This window comes from Heterodontus francisci, unplaced genomic scaffold, assembly GCF_036365525.1.
Source record: "Heterodontus francisci isolate sHetFra1 unplaced genomic scaffold, sHetFra1.hap1 HAP1_SCAFFOLD_757, whole genome shotgun sequence".
NCBI classification, from domain to species: Eukaryota; Metazoa; Chordata; class Chondrichthyes; order Heterodontiformes; family Heterodontidae; genus Heterodontus; species Heterodontus francisci.
Window position 1 is genome coordinate 268,268 of NW_027140538.1, and position 11,186 is coordinate 279,453.

Below are 11,186 nucleotides of genomic sequence, written 5' to 3' on the forward strand. Positions count from 1 at the left end.
TGTGGGTGGTATGCTGAAGACTAACTGTATTACACCCAAATTACTCATAACTTCCTGAAAACATTTAGACATAAAATTGGAACCTTAATCCGACTGAATCTCAATCTATAATCCATATCTAGTGAAGAACTGGGTTAACTTCTCTACCACTACCTTAGCAAAAACTGTTCTCAATGGAATGGCCTCTGGGAACCAAGTAACCAAATCCATGATAGTGAGTATATATTGGTGTCATGCTTTTGTTTTCGGTGAAGGTCCTACACAGTCTACCAACACCCTACTAAATGGTTCCCAATAACTGCTACAGGAGTTAGAGGCTCCGGTTTTATGGCAGGTTGCAGCTTTCCCACAATCTGGCACATATGGCACGTTTTACAAAACTGCACCACGTCCTTGGAAATACCTGGCCAGTATAAATGGTGATTTATATGTGATTTGGTCTTCTGGATCTCTACATCTCCCACTATTGGAATTTCATTTGTTAACCATAATATTTCCCAGTGATACTTAGACAGTACCACTATCTGGTGAACTACCATCCATTCTTCATCTACAGGTCTGTGACGAGGTCTCCACTTCCTCATCAGAATTCCATCTTTAATATAATAGCTTTCTGGAACCCCTTTTGTCTCAGCTTCTGTTCGAGCTGATTGTGCCACTTTATTTAACTCTGGATCAGCTTGCTGACCTGTGATCAGAGAAGAATTATAAAACATTTCCTTTGGATTATCCAAATCAGCAAAGAAAGTTTCAGATATTCGACTATCTGTCGGTGGTGCCAATTTTACCTCTGACAATGGAACTTGTTTAACCATTGTTCAGGTTACGACACATGAAGGAAAAATTCCTGGTACCTTTCCTGTAACTGTTCTGTCTCTTTAACTTCCCTTGGGTTTTCTGTGACTACTGGAGAAGCCATTACTTTCACTCCAGCCAAATCATTTACCAGGATTAGGTCAACTTCCTCTACCAGCAAACTATGGACAACTCCTACAGTTACCATTCCAGACATTAGGGCCAGACTTTACACTTACCAAACAAGCGGCTGTTTGCAGGGGTGGGGCGAAGAGGGTAGTGGTGTAAAATTAAGTGGGAGGAGGGGGACCATTCCTGACCTCCTCTTGTTGCTGCTGCAATTTTACTTTGGGTGGCGGCATCCAGAAATGTCCCTCTGCCCCAGGCCAATCAAAGCCCTTAACTGGCCAAGTAACTGGCACTTAAGTGAAACCAGGCGGCCTTCTTGCGGGCTGGTGGGGAGCCTCCTGATCGGGCCCAAGGAGGGCTGTCTTCGAAGCCCCAATCACCTCCAATGCACAACATTCCCCCACCCCCGCGTTAAACCCCCCTTGCCTCGCTGAGGCCCAAGCAATTATCCTCGGCAAGGCTACAAAAACTTCTCTTAATTCTGGGGCCATCCTTCCTCTTGCTTCCAGTGGCTGGGTGTAGTCCCAGCACTGGCCATCGCTCCCAGTGGTGATGCTGGGACTAAGAGCTGCCAGCCTGCTGATTGGTCGGCAGCTCCATTAGGCCTCAAGGAGGTAGAAGGCCCACCCAAGAGCAATTAAAGGCCTGGCTAGCGAAAAATCCCAGTCTGGCTCCTCAGACCCACAGAGGTGGGCTCACCACTGACTTTTCAGGTGGTGAATGGGGCCTCCCACCCAATGAAACGTTCCAGCCTCGGTCACACTCTAGGTGAACCCGATACAAAGGTACAGGTATATAATCCCCATCAATACCATTCACTAAAACTTTATCATTCAGTGTGCTCTCTGGTAGAAATGTTATTCCTTTACCCAGCAAAAGATTTTGGGCGGCTCGTGTATCCCTAAATATAACTATAGGTTTGCCTGCTTTACCTGAGGGATAAGGCGTGACTTTTCCTTTCGACAAGAATTCCACATAACTCTCAGGTATCTTATTCTCAACCCCTGCACTCACATTGGTTTTATTATTTGGCTTTACAGCTTCTGTCAGAGCTTCAGCCTGATCTGCTCTACTGTCGATCACGTCTCCTTTGTCTGCATTGGTTTTGTGTGTCCCATCGGTTCAGCTCACAACTTCCAGCATTCTGCTCCAAGATGTCCCACTTTGTGACAATGGTAACACTTGGGCTTACGGACCTCACATCCACCCTCAGCACCTTCCTTTCTGGCCTGAGGAGGAGATTCCAGGGTGTTCCCAGCTGTCCCTTTTTGTTCCTGGCTACATGCTTTCCTTTCACTCTCTCACCTTCTATCCTTCTCGGGTTTATGGGATGACGAATAAAGGGTTTGAGATTATACACAAGCTCATAATCATCAGCAATTTCTGCTGCCTGTCTGGCCGTTGAAACCTTCTGGTTCTCTACATGGGTTTGTACCAATGGAGGGAGGGAACTTTTCAATTCTTCCAGTGGAATTAGTTCCCTAAGGTTCTCATGCATGGCTTCCATCTTTAGTTCCTGTATCCAACGATCAAAATTAATTTATTTTACCCTCTCAAATTGTTTATAAGTTTTCCCAGACAATCTCCGGAGGCTCTGAAATTTCTGTCGGTGAGCTTCAGTGACTAACTCATACACAGTGGGAATAGCCTTTTTGCCATCTCGTAATCTGCAGAAGCCTCTTCAAAAAGCATTGCATAAACTTCATGAGCTTCTGCCGACCAGCCTGTTTTGCTTAGGCAGTGTCCAGCTTTCCTTTGGCCACCTCATCTGTTTGGCTATCTTTTCAAAAGAAATGAAAAATGCCTCTATGTCCTGTTCCTCAAACATAGGGAGGCTTGTTTCAGTTTAAACAGCTTTCCACTGGGTCCTGAGCTGGAGTCAGATCTTTCCTCATTAAAATCTTAACTAGAGTAAAGACCACCTTGTTGTCTCAGTTCCAGTTTTTAAACATAGGGAGGCTTGTTTCAGTTTAAACAGCTTTCCACTGTGTCCTGAGCTGGAGTCAGATCTTTCTTCATCAAAATCTGGTTTTAACTCTCACCCCAATTTGGCTGCCAATGCTATTCGACTAACCTTAATACCTCAAATCACTCAAGGATACAATAATACAAAAGCAAACTACTGCAGATGCTGGAAATCTGAAATAAAAACAAGAAATGCTGGAAATACTCTGCAGGTCTGGCAGCATCTGTGGTGAAAGAAGCAGAGTGAACATTTCAGGTTCTGAAGAAGGGTCGCTGACCTGAAAAGTTAACTCTACTTCTCTCTCCACAGATGCTGCCAGACCTGTTGAGTATTTCCAGCATTTCTGGTTTTTATTACACTCAAGGATACATCCTCCTTCCCCAGAAACGTCACAGCAACTGTGAAAGACATTCCGGTGGTACAGACTTTATTACACAAGAAACCTGGTTTGTTTATTTTTCCTTTTCAATTATTATTACCCCACTTACAATTGAACATCTTTGGTGTTGGGTTTATCCCGACAAGAGTCCTCAATTATATACTACAGACAAGGCAGGAGGAGTGCACTGTTTATTCTAATCCCACTTCTCCACAGGTCACAACAAATATTAAAATTTTCCCATTTACTGATGTAGTCAATCATACACTCTATCTTTCTCAGAATAAAACACACCAACAAAGTTTATTTAATAAACAACAGAATTATCAGTTTATTATAAACCAAGTCTCAACCAATAATGAAGTAAAACATACACACATAAATTCAAATGTTAATGTCCTTTATTTATCTTAGCCCCTCACACACACACACACACACATATACATATATATACACACTGGTTAATGGGGAAAATAAAATAAATTTCTCTTTATAGCTGTTACAAAGATGACAGAAGGAAAAAAAACACATATGCTGAAAAGAAGCTATGGAACAATGTCCTTTGTTCTGACTATAGGCGAGTGTCACTAGGATCTTCCGAGAACTGTTCTTTCCAAGCAATGTTGAAGATCAGTTTGGGTAGGCTTTCCAAGAGATGCAGGTACAGAGGCTACAAATAGGTCTTATAGCAGGAATGCAGCGACAAGGTTTCAGAACCCACACAGTCAGTGTGAAAGGTTCTTCAAACATGAAGGGTTTCTTCAAATGCAGAAGGAAATAGGAATCTGACAGACTAGTTGCAGGAATTGTTTTCAAGAGAGAGAGGGAGAGTTGAGCTGTTCCTCTGGTAGACAAAAAGCAACTGTCTGTTGTAATGGTTCAAACTGAAACTGAAACCTTCCAGATGTTAAGCCTCTTGATATCTATAAATCTTAGCCTGTCACTTCTTTGTAAAGATCTCCCCAAGTCAGAAACAACCCCTGCTAGGTGATTGTCCATCGACAGGTGCCTTCCAGTAAGACTGGTTTACCAGCCAAATCCAGGAAACTTCTGGTGATCTCTTTTGAAAATTACATGAAATTCAACAACCTCTTCAAGTTTCCAGATGAATCAGTGTCCATAATTCAAATAATAAATAATCCATAGGTCCTTAACATATTTTACAAAAGAAATAGAAACTATCTCCTATCAGTGGATAAGGTGTCTGATGTCCCTTTGTTCCTCTACATTTCTCAGAATTCTATTCCCTTGCCTTGTTTGCCATCCCAAATGCATTACTTCTCTGGATTGAATTCATTTATCACTTTTCTACCCACCTGACCAGTCCATTGATATCTTCCTGCAGTTTACAGCTATCCTCCTCACTATCAAAAAAAAAGGCCAATTTTTTGTTCATTTGCAAACTTCTTAATCATGTTCTCAATATGTTTGTGTCATGAGCAAATTTGAAAATATTACATTTGGTCCCCACATCCAAATCCTTGATATAAAAACAGAAAGTGATGGAAATACTCAGCAGGTCAGGCAGCATATGTGGAGAGAGAAAGAGAATTAATGTTTCAGGTCTGTGACCTTTCATCAGAACTGGCAAAGGTTAGAAAATTTTTAGGATTTAAGAAAGTGAAGGGTGTGGTGTGATGGGGAAGAAAACAAAAGGGAAACTGTGTGATAGGGCAGAAGGCAGGAAAGATTAAATAACAAAGATGTCATGGGACAAAGGTAAAGAGAGTGTTAATGGTTGTGGTGAAAGACAAAGCATTATTCTGGAGAGTATGTTCATGGTGGAGTAATGAGCAGCTCTGTCCAAAATCACAAGATGAAGAACGGGCAGCTGGTTAAACAAACTGTCTCCTTTTCACCATCGGCATCTAATACCTCAAAACTTCAATCCCCCACCAGGACGGTCTGAGGACTCTCACTTCCTGCTTGAACAGAGGCTCAACCAGTCCCCATCCACCACCACCCTCCTCCACCTGACTGAACTTGTTCTCACATTGAACAACTTCTCCTTCAACTCCACTCACTTCCTCCAAATAAATGGTGTTGCTATGGATACTCGCATGGGTCCTAGTTATGCCTGTCTTTTTGTGGGATATGTCGATATGTCGAACATTCTTTGTTCCAGTCCTACTCAGTGCCCCTCTCTCACCTCTTTTTCTGGTACATTGATGACTGTATCAGTGCTGCTTCCTGCTCCAACCCGAACTGGAAAACTTCATCGACTTTGCTTCCAATTTCCACTCTTCTCTCACCTTTACATGGTCTATCCCCGACACTTCCCTTCCCTTCCCTTCCTCGACGTCGATGTCTCCTGCTCTGGGAAAAGGCTGTCAGCTAATATTTATTATAGGCCCACTGACTCCCACAGCTACCTCGAATACACTTCCTCACACTCTGTCTCCTGTAAGGAATCCATCCCATTCTCCCAGTTTCTCCATCTCCGATACAACCTTCCACAACAGCAATTCTGATCTGTCTTCCTTTTTCCTCAACCAAGGATTCCCCCCCACTTTGGTTGACAGGGCCCTCAACCGTGTCCGACCCATTTCCCGCACTTCTGTCCTCACCACTTCCCCTCCCTCCCAGAACTGTGACAGAGTTCCCCTTGTCTTCACTTTCGACACCACCAGCCTCCACATCCAGAGGATCATCCTCCGCCATTTCTGTCACCTCCAGCATGATGTCACCACAAAACACATCTTCCCTTCCATTCCTCTGCCAGCATTCCAAAGGGTTCATTCCCTCCGCGACACCCTGATCCACTTCTCCATCACCCCCGACACCTTATTCACTTCCCACGGCACCTTCCAATGAAATCACAGGAAGTGTAATACCTGCCCGTTTAATCTTCTCTCCTCACCATCCAAGGCCCCAAAGACTCCTTCCAGGTGAAGTAGTGATTTATTTGTACAGCTTTCAATTTTATCCACTGTATTCACTGCTCATAATGTGGTCGCCTCTACATTGGAGACAGCAAACGTAGATTGAGTGACTGCTTTGAGGAACACCTCTGCTCAGTCCGAAAGTATGACCCCAAGCTTCCAGTTTCTTACCATTTCAACTCACCACCCTGCTCTCAAGCCTACATTTCTGTCCTTGACCTGCTGCAGTGTTCCAGTGAACATCAACACAAGCTCGGGGAGCAGCACCTCATCTTTAGATTGGGCACTCTACAGCCTTCCGGACTCAACACTGAGTTCAACAATTTCAGAGCATGACTGGCCTTTGTTATATTTTTCTCATTTTGTGTTATTTTATTTTTTAACCATGTGTCTGTTTTTCATGTGGTGCTTTTGGACAGAGCTGTTCATTACTCTGCCATTAACACTCTCTCTGGATTGTTGTTCATCACAAGCATTAACACTTTCTTTGCCTTTGTCCCAAGACGTCTTTGTTATTTAATCTCTCTTGCCCTCTGCCCTATCACATACCGTTTATTTTTTTCTCTTCCCCACCAACAACACCGTCTCCCCCTTCACTTGCTTAAAACCTAATCTTTCCTAACCTTTTCCAATTCTGATGAAAGGTCACAGAACTGAAACGTTAACTCTGCTTCTCTCTCCACAGATGCTGCCAGAACTGCTGAGTATTTCCAGCACTTTCTGTTTTTATTTCAGATTTCCAGCATCTGCAGTATTTTGCTTTTATCCAAATCCTTGATATTGATTGTGAATAGCTGTGGATGAAGTACTGATCCTTGAGGTACCCCACGAGTCACGACCTGCCAAGCTGACAATGACCTGTTTATTCTTACTCACTGTTTTCTGTCTGTTAACCAATTCTCAACCCATGCCCATATATTACCCCCAATCTCATGCACTCTAATTTTACTTACTATCCTCCTGTGTGAGACCTTATCGAAAGTCTTCTGAAAATCCAAATACACCAGATCCACTGGTTCTCTCTTATCTATTCTGCTCGTTACATTGTCAAAAGCTCTAACAGGTTTGTCAAACATGATTTCTCTTTCATAAATCCATGTTGACTCTGCCCAATCCATCACAATTTTCTAAGTGTCCATTTATCACATCCCTTCGAGTAAATTCTAGCCTTTTCCCTCCTACTGATATCAGGGTAACAGGTCTGTAGATCCCCATTTTCTCTCCTCCTCCTTGCTTAAATAGTGGGGTTACATTTTCTGCCTTCCAATCTGCAAGAACTGCTCCAGAATCTATAGATTTTTGGAAGATGACCACCAATGCATCCACTGTCTCTACAATAATTCATTCTTTCTCATTGCACAATACTAGATCTAAAACAGCCCATTCTCTAGTTGGTTACTCAGCGTACGGTTCTAGAAAACCATTCATACATTCCAGGAATTCACTCATAGCATTCGTGCTAATTAAGTTTACCCAGTCTATATGTAAGTTGAAGTTCCCCATGATTACTGTATTACCCCTGCTACATGCACCCCTGATTTAATTTTTCGTACCGTGCCCTATATTACCATGACTGTTTAGTGGCCTATAAACAACTCCTACTAATGTTTGCTGCCCTTTGCTGTTACCTAGTTCCACCCAAATTGATTCTACATCTCGATCTTCCGTTCTAAGATCCTCTCTCACTTAATGTACTGATCTCATCCTTTATTAGCAGCACTACCCCACCTCCTTTTCCTTTTTTCCTCTCCTTCCTAAATGTTGAATACCCTTGAACATTCAGTTTCCAGTGTTGGTCACCCTGCAGCCACATCTCTGTAATGGCAATTAGATCATAGCTGTTTCCGTCCATTTGTGCCATCAATTCATCTACTTTTTTGCGACTGCAATGTGCATTCAGATAGAATGCCTTTAATTTTGTCTTATTATTTTCACAAACTCTAGCCGTATCTGCTGCCGCACTCTAAAGTTAGTACACTCTGTCCCTTTCTGCCACACCCAGATTATCAACTCACTTATTGCTAGTTTGCTCTCTTGCCTTGTCATCTCTCTTTCATTTATCAAATCTTCCCTCACTTGATCCCTCACCCCCTCTATTTAGTTTCAAGCCCTCTCTATTGCCCCAGTTATATGACTCACCAGAACACTGGTCCAGCATGGTTCAGGTAAAGACGTTCCCAAAGGTACAGATCCTACTTTCCCAGCACTGGTGTCACTGCCCCATGAACTGAAACCCATTTCTCCCACACCAATCTTTGAGCCGTGCATTTAACTCTCTAATGTTATTTACCCTGCTCCAATTTGCTTGTGGCTGAGGTAATAATCCAGAGACTATTATCTTTGAGGTTCTGCTTTTCAATTTATACCCTATATGTTAATACTCCCTATGTAGAACCTCCTTCCTAGTCCTATCTATGTCATTGGTATCCACGTGGACCACGACAACTGATCCTCCCCCTCACACTGCAAGTTCCTCTCTATCACTGAACAGATATCTCGATCCCTGGCACCATGCAGGCAACACAGCCTTCTGGACTCTCGCTGTTGGCGGCAGAGAACTGTGTCTATCCCCCTGACTATACTGTCCCCTACTACCATTGTATTTCTATTTACTGTGTTCATCTTGAATGGTTTCCTGTACCATGGTGCCATGGTCAGTTTGCTCATCCACCCTGCAGCCCTCGCTCTCATCCATACAAGCTGAAAGAACCTCAAACCTGTTGGACAATTGTAAGGTCTGAGGCTCCTCCTCTTCTGCCTTCTCGATCCCCTTACCTGCCTCACTCACAGTCACACCTCCCCTGTCCCTGACCACTGAACAATTCAGCAGACTCTATCCTATAGGGTGTGATTGCCTTCTGGAACAAAGTGTTCCAGTAACTATCCCCTCCCTGATACATCGCAGTGTCCATAGCTCAGTCTCCAGCTCATCTACCTGAGCCAAAGCTCCTCGAACCACAGACATTTACTGTGAACGTGGTTGCTGTGGATCACATTGGAGTCCATGAGCTCACACATACTGCAGCTGTGACACATCACCTTCCCGGCCATCCTTATTGTGTTTTCATTTACTAATGAATTAATTATTTTCTCAATGAATTGTTTAATTAATGCCTCTCCTCACCAGCACTTGCTTTGATGAATTTAAAATCTTGGTAATGCAATAAAATGTACCACTTAAAATAAAAGAAAACAGTAGACTTACCTGCTTCTTACTTCCCTTTTGCTTGCATATCTTAACTAAATTATCAGGGAGTTACTTAAAAATTATTTATTTTTATTTTACTTTCCTCTAATTTCCAGCTACTAACTGGTGCACCCTAACAGCAGTGTACAAACTGAGATTTCACATCAGTAACTCACCAACCAACCACCTTACAGCTTTCCTGTGATGTGACTGTTTGATTCTTTGTTGAACTCAGAGCAACTACAGCATAGGTTAGAAAGAGAAAAGGGTTTTCTAAAACGTGCCTTCAAATACTTCCAATGCATGTGCAGTACTGCTTAGTTCGCGGAAAGCTCCCTCTGCACTGTTCCATAAAATAATCCCAGTATAGGTAGAGCACAGATTAGGTACAGAGTAGAGCTCTCTCTACACTGTCCCATAAAATAATCCCAGTATAGGTACAGCACAGACTAGGTACAGAGTAGAGCTCCCTCTACACTGTCCCATAAAATAATCCCAGTATAGGTACAGCACAGATTAGGCACAGAGTAGAACTCCCTCTACACTGTCCCATAAAATAATCCCAGTATAGGTACAGCACAGACTAGGTACAGAGTAGAGCTCCCTCTACACTGTCCCATAAAATAATCCCAGTATAGGTACAGCACAGATTCGGTAAAGAGTCGAACTCCCTCTACACTGTCCCATAAAATAATCCCAGTATAGGTACAGCACAGATTAGGTACAGAGTCGAGCTCCCTCTCCACTGTCCCATAAAATAATCCCAGTATAGGTACAGCACAGATTAGGTACAGAGTACAGCTCCCTCTACATTGTCCCATAAAATAATCCCAGTATAGGTACAGCACAGATTAGGTACAGAGTAGAGCTCCCTCTACACTGTTCCATAAAATAATCCCAGTATAGGTACAGCACAGATTAGGTACAGAGTAGAGCTCCCTCTACACTGTCCCATAAAATAATCCCAGTATAGGTACAGCACAGATTAGGTACAGAGTAGAACTCCCTCTACACTGTTCCATAAAATAATCCCAGTATAGGTACAGCACAGATTAGGTACGGAGTAGAACTCCCTCTACACTGTTCCATAAAATAATCCCAGTATAGGTACAGCACAGATTAGGTACAGAGTAGAACTCCCTCTACACTGTTCCATAAAATAATCCCAGTATAGGTACAGCACAGATTAGGTACGGAGTAGAACTCCCTCTACACTGTTCCATAAAATAATCCCAGTATAGGTACAGCACAGATTAGGTACGGAGTAGAACTCCCTCTGCACTGTTCCATAAAATAATCCCAGTATAGGTACAGCACAGATTAGGTACAGAGTAGAACTCCCTCTACACTGTTCCATAAAATAATCCCAGTATAGGTACAGCACAGATTAGGTACAGAGTAGAACTCCCTCTACACTGTTCCATAAAATAATCCCAGTATAGGTACAGCACAGATTAGGTACAGAGTAGAGCTCCCTCTACACTGTCCCATAAAATAATCCCAGTATAGGTACAGCACAGATTAGGTACAGAGTAGAGCTCCCTCTACACTGTCCCATAAAATAATCCCAGTATAGGTACAGCACAGATTAGGTACAGAGTAGAGCTCCCTCTCCACTGTCCCATACAATAATCCCAGTATAGGTACAGCGCAGATTAGGTACAGAGTAGAACTCCCTCTGCACTGTTCCATAAAATAATCCCAGTATAGGTACAGCACAGATTAGGTACAGAATAGAGCTCCCTCTACACTGTCCCATAAAATACTCCCAGTATAGGTACAGCACAGATTAGGCACAGAGTCGAGCTCCCTCTCCACTGTCCCATAAAATAATTCCAGTATCGGTAC